Genomic DNA, 18808 nt, shown 5'->3' on the forward strand with positions numbered 1-18808 from the left:
AAAGATAGCACTTGTAAAATGCCTACAGTGTGCTCAAACAGCTGTTACTGGCTTGAGAGAGCATATCTCTTCTGAATGTCTCTTTCAAATTCTGATTCTCAACTCTTCCCAACTCTGGTGGCTTGAAATTGGCCACAGTGGGAGTATTTACATCATAGAAATTGGGCAACAATACAAATCAGGGCTTTGTTTTTAGTTTCACTGAGGCAGTTTATTAGCACACCACTGTGCCTATCTCACAGTAAATGCTCAATAGTAGCAACTCATGTTATACTTGATGATTGTCCATTGTATTTCTAAAACACCCAAAGTTCTGAGCTAGTCCATTTAAACCTGAATATGGAGAAAGAAATATCTGTAAGTGAATCAATTAGCTTTCTCTGACTGGGTGGCGTGGGTTGCAGAATGGTAATAACTTCACTAATATTTCCAGTGATCACAAAGATTGAAAGATAGTGAGCAGTTTGGTTAGCACAGACCTTTTAAAAGAAAATAGCAACTGAAATACAAACTTGCTTTCACATGAATGGGTGGCCTGGAAGATAAGTGAAGACTTAGATGGCAGAAATTGACACATGTATCTCTGAAGAGGACAGAGTTGCAGTTTCAACCTTCAGATAATGTTAAACACAAGTTTATTTAGTAGCCTGAGGGTTGAGCTATGTAGCTCTTTTGCTTGGATAGCAGACGATGAGACTTCCTAGAACAGCAAATCTCAGGAAATAGATCTTATCCTGGAGTAGGGACCCAGATGACCTCCTGCAAGAAAAGCTGGCCAGTGTTTCCGAGTTCATGATGATAGCTCCTCTGTTTTTATACTTGTCTTTCCTCTGCTTATTTCCTGTTAGCCACCTGAGAAGGTGGAGTAAAAATGATTCCACTTACAAACCAATTTCTTTATCTCTTTTCCCCTTTTCCCTCCCCATTTCTTTCTCTTTCTCTTTTTCTTAGTCTCTCTTCAAGCCTAGCAAAGAGGTGACTAGCAGGGAGAAGGAGATGTTCCTACCTGGATTAGGTTGGCAGTAAAATATCCCACATAGGGGAGAGCCAAATCCTAGAGACCCCAGATATATTAGCCCATTTTCATACTGCTATGAAGAAATACTCAAGACTGGGTAATTTATAAAGAAAAAGAGGCTTAATGGACTCAGAGTTCAACATGGCTGGGGAGGCCTCACAATCATGGCAGAAAGCAAAGGAGAAGCAAAGGCACATCTTACATGGTGGCAGGCAAGAGAGCATGTGCAGGGGAACTGCCCTTTATAAAACCATCAGATCTCTTGAGACTTATTCACTATCAAGAGAAGAGCACGGGAAAAATCTGCCCCCATGATTCAATTACCTCCCACCAGGTCCCTCCCAGGATGCATGGGGATTATGGGAACTACAATTCAAGATGAGAGCTGAGTGGGGACATAGCCAAACCATATCACCAGGGATAGCAAGAATTCAGGCATCACCTAAAAGGCAGATGTATAGGTAGGTAAGTTGTCAACAGGAAGTTCAGCAGTAAGTAGTAAAGACTGAGCCACAGTGATACAGAAGGGTGGCAGGGAAGTGCAGGGAGGAGAAGGACGGATCCCTGGCGAGGGCTCCACCCCCAGGCTGTGCCCACAGACCTAGGTGAGGACAGGCACTCCTGCCTTGGCGCCCAAATGTTGCATTTCCCAAGACCACCATGGACTGCCACGCCCCCATCCTGTGCCTATAAAAATCCTGAGACCCGGCCGGGCGTGGTGGCTCACGCCTGTAATCCTAGCACTTTGGGAGGCCGAAAGGGTTGGATCACAAGGTCAGGAGATCGAGACCATCCTGTGAATGGTGAAATCCCGTCTCTACTAAAAATACAAAGAAAAATTAGTCGGGCGCGGTGGCGGGCGCCTGTAGTCCCACCTACGCGGGAGGCTGAGGCAGGAGAACAGCGTGAACCCAGGAGGCGGAGCTTGCAGTGAGCTGAGATCGCGGCACTGCACTGCAGCCTGGGCGACAGAGCGAGACTCCGTCTCAAAAAAAAAAAAATTCTGAGACCCTACCAGGCAGACACATAAGCGGCTGGACGTCTAGAGGAACACATGGGCGGAAGAAGACACAAGCGGCTGGATGTGGAGGGGACGTGGAGGGGAGCACACTAGTGGAAGAGCACACGACAGATGCTGGCAGGCCATCGACTGGTGGAACGAAGAGGAGTTTGGCCAGGGCAGTCGGAGTCTCCTCCGACTACCTGAGGAGTTTGCTGCCCAACTCCAGGGGAAAACCATCTCCCTCTGGCTCTCCCACCTGCTGAGAGCTGCTTCTACTTAATAAAACCTTGTACTCATTCTCCAAACCCACGTATGATCGGATTCTTCCTGTACACCAAGGTAAGAACCCTGGGATACAGAAAGTCCTCTGTCCTTGCGATAAAGCAGGGGTCTAACTGAGCTAACACAAGCCACCTACGGATGGCTAAACTAAAAGAACACCCTGTAACACACGCCCACTGGGGCTTCAGCTGTAAACATTCACCCCTAGACACTGCTGTGGGGTCGAAGTCCCACAACCTGCCCGTCTGCATGCTCCCCGCCTAGAGGTTTGAGCAGCAGGGCACTGAAGAAGCGAGCCACACCCCCATCACACACCCTGTGAAGGCGACAAGGGAAGGGAAGTTTTCCCATTTCAGTGGGAACTAGGGAAAATGGGAGGATCTCATTTCCTAAAGGTAATGAGCTATGTGGGGAGTGAAAGGCAAGAAAGGACCCCATCTCAGAGGAATTATGTTACAAGGAATCAGGGCAGCATTTAGATGTAGGAATAGAGAGGAAAAATCTAGAAGTCCAGCATGAGTCATGAGGAACACAAGTCAAAATCAGAGCGGGATTAACAAGGAGACTGGCTTAGTGCAGACTGCCTGGCCCAGGGATCTTGGATAAGTGCAAAATCTATATAGAGAGTTGCTTTGGTAACACCATCTACTGTAAAAAGAGTGTGCAGACCCAGAGCCAGGAAAACAGGTAAACTATTGCGATACTTAGCAGTGTGTCTACACAGAGGCCTCAGATCAAGGCTGGGTTTTCATCCAATAAAATAATCTAGCCTTATCAAACTACGGTGACTAAATTAACTCTAAACACAATATGTGTAGGCAGCAGCTACTCTGCTTTTGGTAACAGTATGATTCTAAGGAAATTAATTCCCAGAACTTTTTATTCTCGAGCTAATAAATATAGCATGTTTACTGAGGACCACTGTTCATTTCATATGCTTTTGACCTGGAATATTTACATTATTTAAGTAGCAAATAACTAAATCCCACCAGAGACCTAGATCTCCCAAGAATTTCTGGATGATCCAGAATGGTTAGAGGGTCCAAGTTTGTCCATAAGCAAAGTAGATAGTAGCCTATGTATGTTGAAATCCTTCCCCAGTCAGCTACCTTCAAAGACTTCAAGCTCTTGGTGTGAGTTGCTGCTTCACAACCCATCTCAATATTTATTGAGCACCTACTATATGCCAGGTAATGAGCAAAGCTTTGGGAATATGAAGACAGATGAGCACTGGCTCTTGCCATTGAGGAATCCAAGAGTTAATAAGGAGTATGAGTAAGTATGGAGCGAGTGGTAGTTTGGGAAGCAAGGAAGAGAACCTGAGAGCTCTAGATATCTGAAATGTGGATCATCAAAAAGGGAGGGAAGGTCAGGACCAGGATGCTGGCCCAGGATGCTGGGGAAAATTCAACAAGAAAATACTATACAACTTTGCTTATTTATGTATTTACTCATCAAATACTTATTAAATATCTGTTATGCCCAGTAATTGTTTGAGTTTCCCAAGTGTGAAAAAGTCACCCTATCTCATGAGAAGACAATTAACAAGCCATAGTAATAACATATGAAAACATAGAGAAGTACAGTATAGGAAGACATAGCATGACAGGGATTTATGTCTTTTCTTATCTCACTGATGTATCTCCACCACCTAGATCAGTATCTGCTACACAATAGGACTCAATAAACATCTTTTGAATGAATGAATGAATAAATAAATAAAAGGAGTGCCATCTAACTGAGGAGCTGGGCACTGCATATCTGGGAAATCTTCCAGCAGGAAGTGACATTTAAGATAGGATATGAGCTAGGCATGGTGGCTAATGCCTGTAATCCCAGCACTTTGGGAGGCCGAGGTGGGTGGATCACCTGAGGTCAGGAGTTCGAGACCAGCCTGGCCAAAAAGGTTAAACCCTGTCTCTACTAAAAATACAAAAATTAGCCAGGTCTGGTGGTGCTCACCTGTAATCCCAGCTACTCAGGAGGCTGAAGCAGGAGAATCGCTTTAATCCAGGATATGGAGTTTGCAGTGAGCCACGAGATCACGCCACTAAACTCCAGCCCAGGCAACAGAGCGAGACTCCGTCTCAAAAAAAAAAAAAAAGCATATAAAGGAGGAAAAGGACATAGGCAAAGAAGAGAAGCAGCTGAGTTGCAGGCGTTAGAAATAGAAAATTGGGAGACAGTTTTGTGGGTTCAAGAAATTTCTATATATAAAGTTTAAGAGCAGGACAGAGAAGCCACTTTAAAGTGTCTGAACTTTTTTCTTAGTACAATAGGAAGCCAGTGAAGGATTTTACTCACGGGATAAATGCCACCTATTTTTGCTTTTAGAGGGATTATTCTTGCTGCAATATTAGATAATAAATGGAAAGGACAAAAGCCTGGAGTCAGGAAGGCCAGCTGGGAGGCTGTCACAGCTATACAAGGGAGACATGCCAGCAGCCTGGATTAAGGTCGTATCTGGAGAGATATAAAAAGATGAATGAGCTTGGTAAATACTTAAGAAATATTTATGAGGTAGCCCATAGGTAGTCCTATACACAAAATTTTAAAAATCAAGGCCAGGGCCAGTGGCTCACACCTATAATTCCAGCACTTTGAGAGGCTCAGGTGGCTGCACTGCTTGAGGCCAGGATTTCAAGACCAGTCTGGGCAATATGGTGAAACCCTGTCTCTACCAAAAAAAAAAAAAAAAAAAAAAAAAAATCAGTAATAATACAAAAGTTAGCCAAGCATGGTGGTGCATGGCTGTAGTCCCAGCTACTCAGATGGCTGAGATGGAAGGATCGATTGAGCCCAAGAGGTGAAGGCTGCAGTGAGCCATGATTACGCCACTGCACTCCAGCCTGGGCAACAGAGTGAGATCCTGTCTCAAAACACACACACACACACACACACACACACACACAAACACATAGAAGAATCAGTCTGTTGAGATGAATACAATACTTAGTTCTTTGTTTTGTTTTATATGGAGTCTCGCTCTGTCACCCAGGCTGGAGCGCAGTGGTGCAGTCTCAGCTCACTGTAACCTCTGCCTCCCAGGTTCAAGTGATTTTCCTACCTCAGCCTCCTGAGTAGCTGGAACCATAGGTGTCCACTGCCATTTGCCCAGCTAATTTTCATATTTTTAGTAGAGACAGGGTTTCACTGCCCAGATTGCCCTTGAACTTCTGACCTCAGTTGATCTGCCTGTGTCAGCCTCCCAAATTGCTGGGATTACAGGTGTGAGCCACCATGCCCAGTCCTTTTTTGATAGTTAATTTTATGTGTCAATTTGGAGAGTGTTTTGTGTAAGATTAACATTTAAATCTATGAACTTTGGGTAAAGCAGTTTGCCCTCCATGAAGTGGGTGGGCCACATCCAATCAGTTGAAGGCCTGACTAGAACGAAATAAGTGCCCCCGCTCCCAAGCAAGAGAGAATTCTTCAGAAGACTGCCTTCGGACTTCATTTGCACCACTGGCTCTCTTGGGACTCCAGGCTTCCAGCCCACACTGCAGATTTGGACTTGCCTGCCTCCATAATCACATATGTCAGTTCCTTCTTTTCTCTCTCTCACTTTCTCTCACCATATATATCTCCTATTGGTTCTGCTTCTCCAGAGAACCTTAACGAATACATCTTTAAGACAAGAACACGATAAATAATGACGCAGATTTCTCAGACGGTTCATCTCAGGAAGCTATCACTGAAATCCACTCTAGGCAATATGTTATCTCAACATACCCTATCTAACCAATGTTCAGAAAATTGATCTAAAAAGTCAGCAAAATGTGAATATAAAATTGCATCAAACTCCAAAACAAATCTGAGGCTAATATGCTGAATGGCATTTTACTTTTAATACAGCTCTGATTCATGAGTCTGACAACTTTTTGAGGAATTAAACGTGATCGTCAGAGCTGGGTAAGAATTTGCAGATCGTGTGGTCTGACCCCATTACTTTATAGCTGTGAAAATTGCCTGATTTCATTTACACTCCTGAGCACTGCCTGACATTAAATGGTCAGAAGGAAACCCTGGGAGGTAGCCTCTCACCAGCTTGACACCAGTATTAGAGCACTGCCCTGTTCCGCTAGACCTGTGGGGAGCAGGGACCACCAGGGAGCATGTATGTGGGGCATATTATCCATGGATGATTAACTAGATCAGTTCAAGCACAATATTAATGATGCCAATGTCATGGCTCTAAGTCTCATGAGCTAATTGACGTCAGTTATATCGTTTTGTCATGGATGATATTATTATTATTCTCTATTCATTTTTTCTGTCAAAAATACATGCTATGGGTCACAACAGGCAAGAGAATATGGCTGATTCAGTACAACTTTATGCCATTGCTCAAAATAATAATTACAGTAGAAATCTGTTGATTTTTATCTGCTCAACATCTCATCTCACCTTATGGAAACAGCAGCCCTTTCCTCAGTGGAACTCCCTTTCTGATGCGTGAAGTCCCATGGTGGGCCACACATCACAGTCCTCTTCACCCACCTGAGTTAACAGGGTGGAAACATCCAATCTTGGCCAAGCAGATCCTCTCTCCTGGGAATTTGGATCCTGATCAGAGACACAGAACTTCTATGCTGTTGCTGCTGAGTCATGCAGTGGTTGTGTCCCATGGTTCCTACTATCCTAGACGCATAGTGATGGTCTGTGGGCTCCTATACTGAGATCCCAGCAACTGATCTCAGTCCAGCTCTCCCTGAGGCCAGGTTGCTCAACCCTTCCTTCAGTTTTCTCCCAATACATTCCTATTTCTCATTTAAGGTGGGTCTTTGTTACTTTCACCCAAAAACCCTAATTGATACAACAACTCAACATGCCCAGTTTTCACTGGTTTTTCAGAGACCTCTTCTCTGTATATGGAAGGAATATTTCTATGTATGAACCATAGCTTATTCATTTATTCATTTAATGAAATGAGAACACACCATATTTTGAGATAATTTCAGATGTGTTGAGTTTTTTATCATAAAGCTAACACATGCTTATAAAACTCAATCAATACAGCAATATACACCAAGCAGAATGCTTGTCTCCAGTAAACTCATCTCTCTTACAGAAATAATCACTGCATTATACAGTTTGATGTACATTTGAATTACAGTTTGATATACAGAACTTTCTCAAAATGGGATCATACTATAAACTGTTATAAAACTTTGTTTACTTTTAACAACATAACCATAATATCTTTCCACATCAGTGTCTATAGATCTACTTCACTCTTTGAAATGGCTGCATATGATTTTATAGGTTGTTTTGAATTTAACCATTGCAATGGTTTGAATCTGTACCCCAAAAAGCTTGTGTTGAAAACTCAATCACCATTGTAAAAGTATTAAGGGGTGGAACCTTTAAAACATGATTAGTTCATGAGGGCTTTGCTCTTATGAATGAATTTAATGTTGCTATTGCTGGACTAGTTTCCTTATAAAAAATAAATTTGGCCCTCTTCTCAATCTTTCTCTTGCCCTCTCTTGCCCTTTCACCATGGGATGATGTAGCGAGAGAAGCCCTCTCCAGATACTGGCCCCTTGATCTTGAACTTCCCAGCCTCCAGAACCATAAGCCAATATATTTCTGTTCATAATAAATTACCTGGTCTGTGGCATTCTGTAATAGCAGTACAAAATGGACTAAGACAAGGATGTTCCTATAGATAGGCATATAGATGTTTCTAACTCTTTGCTAACTCGGCAATGCTACAATTTTAAGACACCTATGAACCAGAACTGCTTATGAGTTTTTTGAAGAGGACTGCCCACCTGGAGGAAGAGAAAATGGAGATATCGTCAGGAATATTTCCTTGAATCCTGGGAGCAAGGAAGAGATTAGATGCTAAGGTACAATGGGCCAGTGCCTGGATATTAGGAGATTACCTGATAAGCCCTTTGCCGTCAATCTATATGGGATCACTGGGTTCCCCCACGTTTTACTGAAATTCAGGCAGGATTAGGAGTTGCTATCCAGGGTTCCTGCACAACAAATTGGATTAATATTTCAAGTCACATCATGGACACAGAAATGTAGTAACATGACGAGGGTTCCCTCCTACTTGCTAAACCCTTCCTCTGCCAACATATTCCAAGAGAAAGTGAGCTGCTTGCTAACACAGAAAGGAGCTTCCCACAGGGGCTATTCAAGAGCTGAGGCCCTGGATAAAGATTGAGAAAGCTCGAACCCTAGAAGAAGGAGGAGAAAGCCTGGAACAAAGTAACCACAAGGTCAGGTGGTGTTAGTGTTCTCACAGGTGAGGCTGTGTTGACAGAAAGTTACACATGGTACCTCTGACTCCAGGAATGCCAGCAAAGGAGATCACAGAACACATCTAGTGGCAGCCCAGGGATAGCACCATTATGCACATTCCTGTGGCCAGAGCCACAGATGCTATCAACAGGGGTCAGGTCATGAGCTCCATGAGGACAATGACCCCATTTTAATCATTTCCCAAAGCCCAGAGATGAATTATTGTTAAGTGGTTGTTCAGTTGAATGTAAATAAAAGCAGCTCAGCCTTGATCTACCAGCATCACTAGCCCCATACATAACACCATGCTCCGGAGATCCAGGGGTTATACAAATGAAATTGGTAAGAAAAAGTGGCCACCGATGGGGAAGCTTGGACAGGTGCAGAGCTTGGCTTAGGTTTATTTGCTCAAAGCAGAGGCAAGGCTTAGGAGAGTAGGGGTACTTGTTGTCAGCCAGAACCTGAAATCCTGTGCTGTGCTGAAGAATTGAAGGAGGGCAAAGGAGAAGGGGCAAGGCTTGACCTCATCTCAGATGAGCACACTCACACTTCCAGCATTATGGCTGCTCAGAAGCATCAAAAATGGAATTAATTTTCCTCTGGGAAATCTCAGCTGATTCTCAACTTACAGGAGAGAAGAGAGATAGCAGACCTGCTTTATAATCCCTCTCAGAAGTTTCTGGATCCCTTTTATTTCTGGTAAACATGTATAAGGAACTAACCAATGTTAGCTAAACCACCAATGGATGGGAAAAGAAAGTTCCAGAAAGTTTTAAATTGCAGAAGTTGATGTTCAGATTGCTGTCTTCCATACTTGGTGCAAATTTTCCTGAAGTAGCCAGTTAATATATAGGGCTCAGAGAACGGAAAGATAACAACTATTTTATCAGCAGCTCTTCACATTGCCACAACTTTCCCCCAAAGCAATGTTTATTACTATTCTGCTAACTTTTAACTTGACAAAAGACTCTCATATGGGGATCTCAAAGCTCCTAAATAACAGTGATGCTTGACATAAAGACAATGAAAGGAGAGTTCAAAGCTTTGCACAGATACTCCTTAGTGCTTTCCATATCCCATGATCCTTCTGATGAAATCCCAAAGTCCATAGAGTCTCCAGCCTGTGTTCCCACCTCAGGGCCTCTCCACCAACCTCTTACAAATATGAACAAAGCCCGTGGGCCCCCAGGTGACTGATCCACTGTCATATACTAGTTTAGCGCCTGGGCAAACAAAATGTTCCATGGCCAAGAGGACTTCTATATCTAGTCTAACAACAGTGACACGCTGACCGTAGGAGACCTTCCAGCTATACTGGAACCTCTGTCTTTATTCCTTCAGAAGCAGGGTGCACTCACAGGTTTCTGGCAATTTCTCACCCAAGGACCCAGGGCGACCTACACCCACCTACACTCAGGGCCACCTACACCACCTTGTGGTTAATCGTAAGGGAGCATGAAAGAAGAGGACTGCATCCTGCCTGCGATCAGGGCTTGCTTGTATTCCTGCTCTCTGGGACCACTGCCTCAGACCCCTCTACCTGTGGAACCCTGAGCCTTCGGGCCAGTGTGATCTTACAGACATAGCTAAGACCACTGAGCCTTGCTATTCTCCTTGGACTTGCCACATTCTACCTACCCCATCTGTCTTATCTTTTCAGTTTTTCGAGTCCTGCATTCTCAGCATATTTGTCTGTCACCTCAGGTAACTACCTGCCTGACTTTGTTAAATTCACCTGAATCCTCAGACTCCCTGGCCTCACACTACTTTTAATCACAGCCTTGTAACCTGGAGGGGTGGAGAGGGATAGAGTGACAGGTGCCTGTCAGCCAACATTAAGAATGCCCCTTGCCCTTGAAGAGTCAGTTGGGCTGACACAAACAAGACATAGCAAAATGAATTGGTATAGGCCAGGGTGCCATAGTTGAGGTCCAGCCCAGTTCCTAGTCTGGGGTCCCCTCTTATCCCCATAGCAAGGGACTTTTGATTCTTACCTGGCCCAGGCTTATCTCCATCTGCAGAGCCTATGCTGGAGTAGGAGAGATTTAAAGCATCTCAGCCTAATCAAGGGTCAGAACCAATCACACTCACACTCACCACTTGTCCAACCTCGAGACCTAAAATTCTGCCTCACTTCCAAAGACCAGTGCCCACTCTGGGTCCTGTTTCTGGTGCCTGGGACCTGGTCTTCCCTGTATCTCTGCCCATGTCATGCCATTCTGAGGAAACCTTGTCACTCCCTCTCCCAGGACCTGGAATGACCAGGATTCTGGTTAATCAGCTTGTGTTCCTTTAATCCTGAGCCTTTCTTAGAATCAGAGACTAAAAAAGAGAGCCTGGTGTGGGTGTGTTGAGAGGGTGTGAGGTGAGAGGGTTGGTGGCATGATCAATCCTACAGTAATGTGTGCTCCCGGCCCTGTGAGCCTGCTAGCCGCTTTCACAGCTGCTGACTAATGCCTTCTCCCAGCCTCATCTTGGGAATATGATCCCTTTCACATGCACTCAGTGAGTGCACTCGCAATGACCCCTTAATTGGAAGTGCCAAGACCTCTGAAAATAACCTAGGGAGAGACAGATCTAGCCAGCCTGGGATAATGCAGTTTCCTAGCACTTGCCACTCGCTCAGCCTAAACTGACTCCATGTGGAAGACTTGGCTACTGTGCTTTAGAGAAAGTGCCTCAAGTCTTGCTTGTTTTTGACAAACGGCTCCAGAGTGGCTGGGCCTGATCCTAACATTTGGTTTGCATTACACATACATTGCACAAATCTATCTGCCCTGAGGGAACTGCTCTCTTTTTTTTAGGGTGGCTTCAATGAGAAAGCAGAAAGAGTGAAGAGAGGAATCACTATTTGGACTCAAACATGGCCAAATTGCTGAAACAGCAGATAACACTTGGGGCCGACCTGGTGATCTAGTCATCTTAGAGTTCATGAATCAAGGAAGGAAACACCTGGGGATAGCCTAACAGGGAGAACGAAAGTCAGGCTCTCAGAGACAACATAAGGAAAATACTATGCCTGGGAGTTCTAAAGGGGATCATGGTTAATAGAAGGTGAAAGTTTTCAGAATAATTTAAATATAATTCTAATAATGTAATCCCAAACAATCTCAATGATGATTTAAGTGGCGCTGGGACAAGTAATTTGTGTGTGTGTGTGTTTAGTTGATATTTGCTTCATTAAATTCTTAATGTATACCTGATACCATACTGAACTCTTTACAAACATTTCCACATTCAATCCTTAAGACAACTATATTTAGTAGGTACTCTTATTACACCCATTTTACAAATGAGAATACTGAGGTTCACAAAGTTAATTGGCCAAGGTCATACAATTGGTAGATTTCCCAAATCTGGATTTGAACCTAGACCGTCTAACTCCAGAGCTCGTGCTCTTAACCATTACCTACATGAAAGAGAGGCATAGTCCTGACAGAACAATACCAGGATGCATAAAGCCTTCTAGATTAAGCTAGAAGTTATGAAAATACTAAACAAGTTATATCCAAACAGTACTAAAACAGTAAGGATATGCCTACCTTTTGGAGGCAAATGATATAGCCCAGGATAGCAAATAGGTTTCAACATGCATAACAATTCCAGTTGACGGGGCAAGGCTACCTGGAGCACAGTGTTACAGAAGTATCTGAGACAGTGTCCAGGCTGAACTGGAAAGAGTGCTGAGGCTGATTACCAATATCTGTGATGGATGCAGGAGAGGGGAAGGATGGCAGATGTGCTATGTATTTGCCATTCATAACAGAAGTCCACAGGTGGCAGAGAGAGGGAGCAGGATTCCTACGAGAAAACAGGCCAAGGTTGAGATAGATATGTGGCCAGCAACAGAGAGGTCTAACCAGGATGAAAGGTGCCTGCCTAGAAGGCGGCTGCACGTGGCATTGGGAAAGTATGCACGCTGCTGGCGGTCCCAGCTTGCTCTTCAGCAGTCACCAGTCAGGTATCCAAGAGTAACTAGGAAAGACAGGATTCTGGAAAGAAATCAGGCAGTGACTCTGGGACTTCATATGTGGTCTCAAAAAAGCAAGAGCCAAAGGCTTGGTCCCTAGAGGACAAATCAGAGTGAGGTCAGCAACAAGGCTGAGGAACGCTGACGAGTGACAAGTGACGGATTTTGGGTCTGCAGATGTCCCTCCATGCAGGGTCTGAAATGGTTTCAGAATACAGAGAGGGGCTGAGCCAGCAACTAGGAATTAAGTGGCCTTGGTTGTTTGTGAAGCTTGAGAAGGGACAAGGCAGGAAGCAGTATGTCCTCACACCCACCCTGTGAATAGAGAATGAGGGAGAACTGGTTTGGCAATCAGTCAAGGGAAAAAGGCTGGGAGGCTTTTGGTTGACCACTAACTTAAAAAGGAACAACAGCTAACAGGGCTGCTACAAAAGCAAATACAATCTGCACCAGCCCCAGTGTGGTGTCCAGATCAAGGGGAAAGGATACGTATTTTGCATTTGTAAAACCACATCTGGGGAATTGTGACTAGGTCTGGACAGCCCACTTTAAGGGGGCCGGGGCAAACTACAGAGGATAGTGTGAGCTTAGATAAGGTGCAGTTGTAGTGACTGAAGCTGGGTTTTGTTTTTGTTTTCTGGTCGAGAGAGAACCTTTGAGGAACATGTTAGCTTCTTCTAGCCAAGGGGCTGACCTTTGGAGCAAGGATTTGACTTATTCATGGTAACTCCTGAGGGAAGAATTAGAACCAGTGGGTGACAGTTACAGGGAGATTAACTTTTATGCAATAAACGAGGATATTTCTAACAATTAAGACAGCTTTCCCCTAGATTATTTCCCCAAGGGCTACTCTCCAGCTGAATGCTAGTAGCCATGGGTAAGTCTAGGGATCTTAGAGTTAGTCAAAGTAAGCAGGTTTCTTCATTGCTGGATTCCTCAAATCCTTTAATGTGTTAGTATGCTTTAAATTTCTCCAAGAAGCTGTCCCAAACTTAACTGACCACAGAATCAAACTCTTCTTTTATTTATTAATTTAGTTTTCATGACTCATCTCTTCGTGTCTCCTGAAGCAAGTCCTCTGTGAAATACGCTTGAGAATGTTAGACTAAAGTCATCCCATCCTACAAGGAAATGGTTCACTTTGTGAAGAAAGTGAGAGACCTGTCCCAATTTGAGCAGGTGTCCTTCAAACTCTGAGAAAAAAGGTTGTAAAGGAAATTGCTTCATAGAGAAGAAGTTTGGATTAGATGACTCTTGATTCCATTGCCTACTTTAATGACATTTGTGCCACAAACAAACATTTCCAAAGGAGGCTGAGTTAATTTCAACCTTGACAGATCCCTAAAATGATATAGAGGTCACACGTGAGAATATTCAGCTAGTAATACCTCCTGAGATTGTATAGGCCTAGCAAGAGCGTGTTTTTGGTATATGTGGGTTTGTAATATTTTATAGGGCTTATTTTATAGGGCTTATTTTATTTTGCCCCCAACAAAATGCCTTACCAAACTTGCAGAACCTTCCAGGAGTCCTCCATGTTCATCTCAAGTTGATTTCTGGGAGTGTTTTTCTGCTTCTGAGTCTTCAAATCTTACAGAGTTTCTTTTATCTAAGATATATCCATGACTAAGCTTTAAAATGACTTAACTCCATCTGCTATGGACTGAAAGTTTGTGTCCCCCCCAAAATAATCATATTTTGAAATCTAACCCCCACTGTGATGATATTTGGAGGAGGGGGCTTTGGGAGATGATGAGAGCATGAGGGTGAAGCCCTCCTTGATGGGATTAGTGCCCTTTTAAGAAGAGGTCAGAAGGCTATGGAACTCTCCCTCCACCATGTGAGGATACAACAAGAAGTCAGCAGTCTGCAACTTGGATGAACCAACCATACTGGCATCCCAATCTTGGACTTCTAGCCTCCAGCACTGCAAGAAACTTGTGATTTAAGCCAGCTAGTCTATGGTAATTAGTTATAGCAGCCCAAACTGACAAAGACCACCATCTTAAACTTTTAGAAAGGGGAATTGGGATATAAACTTTAAAATAATCTTAAGAGCTGTATGTCTACTGTAAGCACAATGTACAGTGGCATAACTAGCAAAAAAAGAAAAAAAGGTGGGGGGACCCAGTGTAAAATCTGATACACCTGGGCTGAACGAAAAAGATCCCACCCTTTTCCTTTCAAGCAAAGGACAAGGGTTTAGTTACACATCCTGATTAAGGGATGGGCTAAGAAAGAGCATTTTCTTCTGTGAAACATAGCTAAACTGATTAGAAAGAAAAGACAGATGCCTCAATAGGACAACAATATAATTTTTGTATTACTAGGTACCACTCTAGGGACTTCCATAAACATCCTAGGCAGTTGTGGAATTGAGGCTCATCCTCTTGTCAGCAGCTAGCCCAGCAAGGGTGACCCCACTGACTTTCCCTGTCAGAGGATGTGCTCCTGCCTGCACTCACCCACCTAGCCTCAGCTCCCCTAGAAACAACAAAGCTGGCTCTCAGATCCGGCATATTCTCCTCGCTCCAGTGCATGCCAGCTACTGGGAAAGGGAGAAAGAACAACTCCTTACCTGAGCTCTGAGGCCTCTTGTGATCTGATCCCTTCCCACCCCTGTGACGTCACCTCCCACTCCTCCTCTCCCATCATTCACAATCCTCCAACCACCCCCAACTTCTTGCTGTCTTTGAACCCATCAAGCCAGTTCCTATTTCCAGGCCTTTGCATTTGCCATTCCTGCTGCCTGGAATTCTCTTCCCCAACCCTTTGCACTTGTCTTATTCTCACTTCCTTTAAGCCTCTGCTTAAATGTCACCTCCTCAAAGGATTCCTCTCATTATCCCAAAATAGCCGCCAAATCTTCACTCATGATCCCCTTATCCTACTTTATGTTTCAGTAGCATTTTTCATCACCTGATGTTAAATGATACATCCATTTGTTTCCTTGTTTACTTCAGGCAGGCCTAAAGCATACGTCTGCTGGAGAGATGACATGCCCAGGAAACAGGCTCTGAGAAACTGGACTTCACTCCACCCAGTACTGCAGCAAGTGCACCAAAACACCCAAGGTGGCTCCTTGTCATTGCTCCTGGTGGACAAGGATACATCAGTTCTAGCCTCCAGCACTGTTGGGAGGGTCCTGGAGGACCAATTCCTAGCACCTTCCAGTCTGATCCATTCATATGAGAATCATCAGCTGCTGAGGCCCCCCCAGGACCAGAAACCCAGGAAAACTGCCACCTTGACTGGAGTCCCACCATATTCTATCTCTGCAGAGCTGTCCATCTGGGTGGGGTCAGTTGCAACCTTTATGTGAAAGAGAGAAAACAGATTCTTTGCTGGTAGCTTTTGGTATCATCATATCAATAACCATAAATCACATCACTGTCTCATTGTCACAACTGAACAAATCAGAGCTGTCTGTCTCATTCCCCACTGTACTATCAGTGCATAAACAGTGCCTGACACATAGTAGGTGCTCAGTAAATGTTTTTTATGTCCAAATAAAAGAGCAGTGGAAGATCCTCTATGAGTGAGAGGGCAGAAAATTATAAGGTAAATAGGGAGGAACGGGGGGTGGAGGGTAGCCTTCCCTTTCAGAGGGAGACGACTCCAGAGGTGCTCCTGACTTTGTGACAATAGCTTATGACCCTCACCAATACTCTCTTACCCAGACATGACTCACAGGCTTGTGGGGGTCAATGGGCCCATTAGGGAATTGCCTCCAGTGCTCAGCTGGGATTCTTCCCTGATGATGAACTCCAAAATTCATGAAATTAGAAGACATCACCCTCATTGCTCAGGAGGATTGTAAACTTCTTCTACCAGACTTGCTCCCAATCTCCCTCTAACCCAGACCACCAAAACTCGCTGTCAGGCTATGACCTTGAACTTGCCCCAATGGCTCTAAGCTCTGACTTCCTTCCTCCGTTATGGCTCACACCTGTTTCCTGGCCCAGCTCTGCTCCTGGGGCTTATTTCCAGTGCCTCCTCTTATTTGCTTTGTCCTCCATTAATGGGACCTGGAAATGCAGCCCATAGAGCATCCACACCCCTCCAGGAAACAAGACAAATTGATAGCACATCAAAGGGACAAAATCAAATGCTCACCTCAACATCCTGTGTGGAAAATGAGGAGTGCCTCCAGTGGACGTAGCTGATGACCCTGGAGCAAGCTGATCATGGGGAAATGATCTGGTTAAAAATGAATATGAGAAACAAAGGTAGAGGTAAGGAAGTTAACTCCAAAAACTGTAAGTTACAGCACTTTAATCTGTATCGAAAGCAGAAAGACTTCTATTTGCTACAAGTTAGCTTGGTTTTTGTTGTTGTTGTTTTTGGGTTTTTTTGAGATGGAGTCTCACTCTGTTGCCCAGGCTGGAGTGCAGTGGTGAGATCTCGGCTCACTGCAACCTCCACCTCTCGGATTCAAGTGATTCTCCTGCTTCCTGAGTAGGCGGGATTACAGGCGTGTGCCACCACGCCCGGCTAATTTTTGTATTTTTAGTAGAGACAGGGTTTCACTATGTTGGTCAGGCTGGTCTCGAACTCTTGACCTCGTGATCCGCCCACCTTGGCGGGATTACAAACATGAGCCACTGCACCTGGCCAGCTTGTTTTTTCTTGTTTTTCTGTTTTGTTTTGTTTTGACCCCATTTGAAACCACACTCCGCTAAAAAGGGTTTGTGTAGGTGGATTACTCTGGGAAACACACACACACACACACACAAACATACACACACACACTGCATTTCACTACACCTTTAAGGAAGTATAATGAAGCAAATGGAATGCTCAATCTGACCTTCCATTAAAAGGTCATCATAAGGGAGTTTTCTAAACCAAAGTGAATGTTACAGTAGAGACTGAGAAGATAAAAAATGTCACAGAGCCAACAACTGCACTTAATGGGAACTGGAAGCTTTCCCATCACTGTTCCACCCAGGAGGCTTTCAGAGCCAGAGAGCACTGGATGGAGGTCTGTCCTATTCAGGGCCTTAGATGTTGTGCTTAAGTCTGGAGGGACATATGGATCACGTGGTTCTAATCGGCCCCATGGTGGTTTAGAATCACTGGGATAGTCTCACCTGTGACTCATCACACACACACACACACACACACACACACACACACTGCAGCAAGCAAATGATGCTTTCACAGGAGGAGATAATATTAAAATCTCAAGAGGGGAGATAACATCTGGTTTTCAAAAGCATGTTCAATGTGCTTCTGGTTTACTAATACAAATTGCTGAGAGCAAAGCTCCAAAGAAATCTCTGTATTGATATGCATTAGCAGACAACACAGTGAGTGAGAAGGCTTTGCTTGGAGATGACTCTTAAAAAGTCATGAGAACCGCTGCTTGAGTTTGCACCTATCCTTGGTGAGGTCACTAGAGACAGAGCAAGGCAGAGGATGCTGCAGGGCCCTCCGTCTGCCCACGGCACATAAGCCTCAGCATTTGGAGGGGAAAAAAAGGAAATCTGACCTCCAAGCAATTGAGTCCACAGGAAAATCTGCTTGCATTAACCAGCTGGGTGCTGGAAAGATTTACCTCTGCCTCATAAAAATTATTTCACTAACAGATGTCTGATCTCCACCTGAAAGGATTACTGAGCAAATAGCAGATTTGCTTCAAACAGCAGCTTAGTGAGTCATCACAGATGTCAGGCAATGCATTAGCTGAAAACATTTAGGAAACGGAGGGGGTTGGCTGCAATCTCCCATTAGGCGGTATCTTGATGGGGAGACGACACTGGAATCTATGTGATTGGAATTTTAATTCATTGAGATTTTCTACAAGGATTGTAGAATGTCAAAGCTTGTTAGCTGCAAATCAGTGCATTGATTCCAGAGTTGAAAATAGTTCTTCCACCTAAAAAATAAAGAAGATTTAATATTCCAACTGTCTTTACTTGGCAGCAATATAAAATTTTTTTTTAAAGCTAAGCTCTCAAGGTTGAAAGGGACCTCAGAAGCGATTTGGTCTAACCAATCAAAAGGTCACCTTCTGTAGCCCCCAAAGAAACTGAACTTGAGTAAAAGAGGATGAAGTGCTATTCTGTATAAATACTGATTTTAAAAAAAGACCTATTGAATACATTCCAAACCCTCCACAAGTAAAAATGTGTCTATGTGAAAATGTTCACACATACACACATGTTCACATACTTCACACACATACACACACATGCTAAGACTCTTGTAACTCTCCATCTATGACAACCTTGACGCTCACTAGAAGTATCTGGGGAGCTTTCAAAAATCCTGA

This window comes from Pongo pygmaeus, chromosome 1 (assembly GCF_028885625.2).
Source record: "Pongo pygmaeus isolate AG05252 chromosome 1, NHGRI_mPonPyg2-v2.0_pri, whole genome shotgun sequence".
NCBI lineage: Eukaryota > Metazoa > Chordata > Mammalia > Primates > Hominidae > Pongo > Pongo pygmaeus.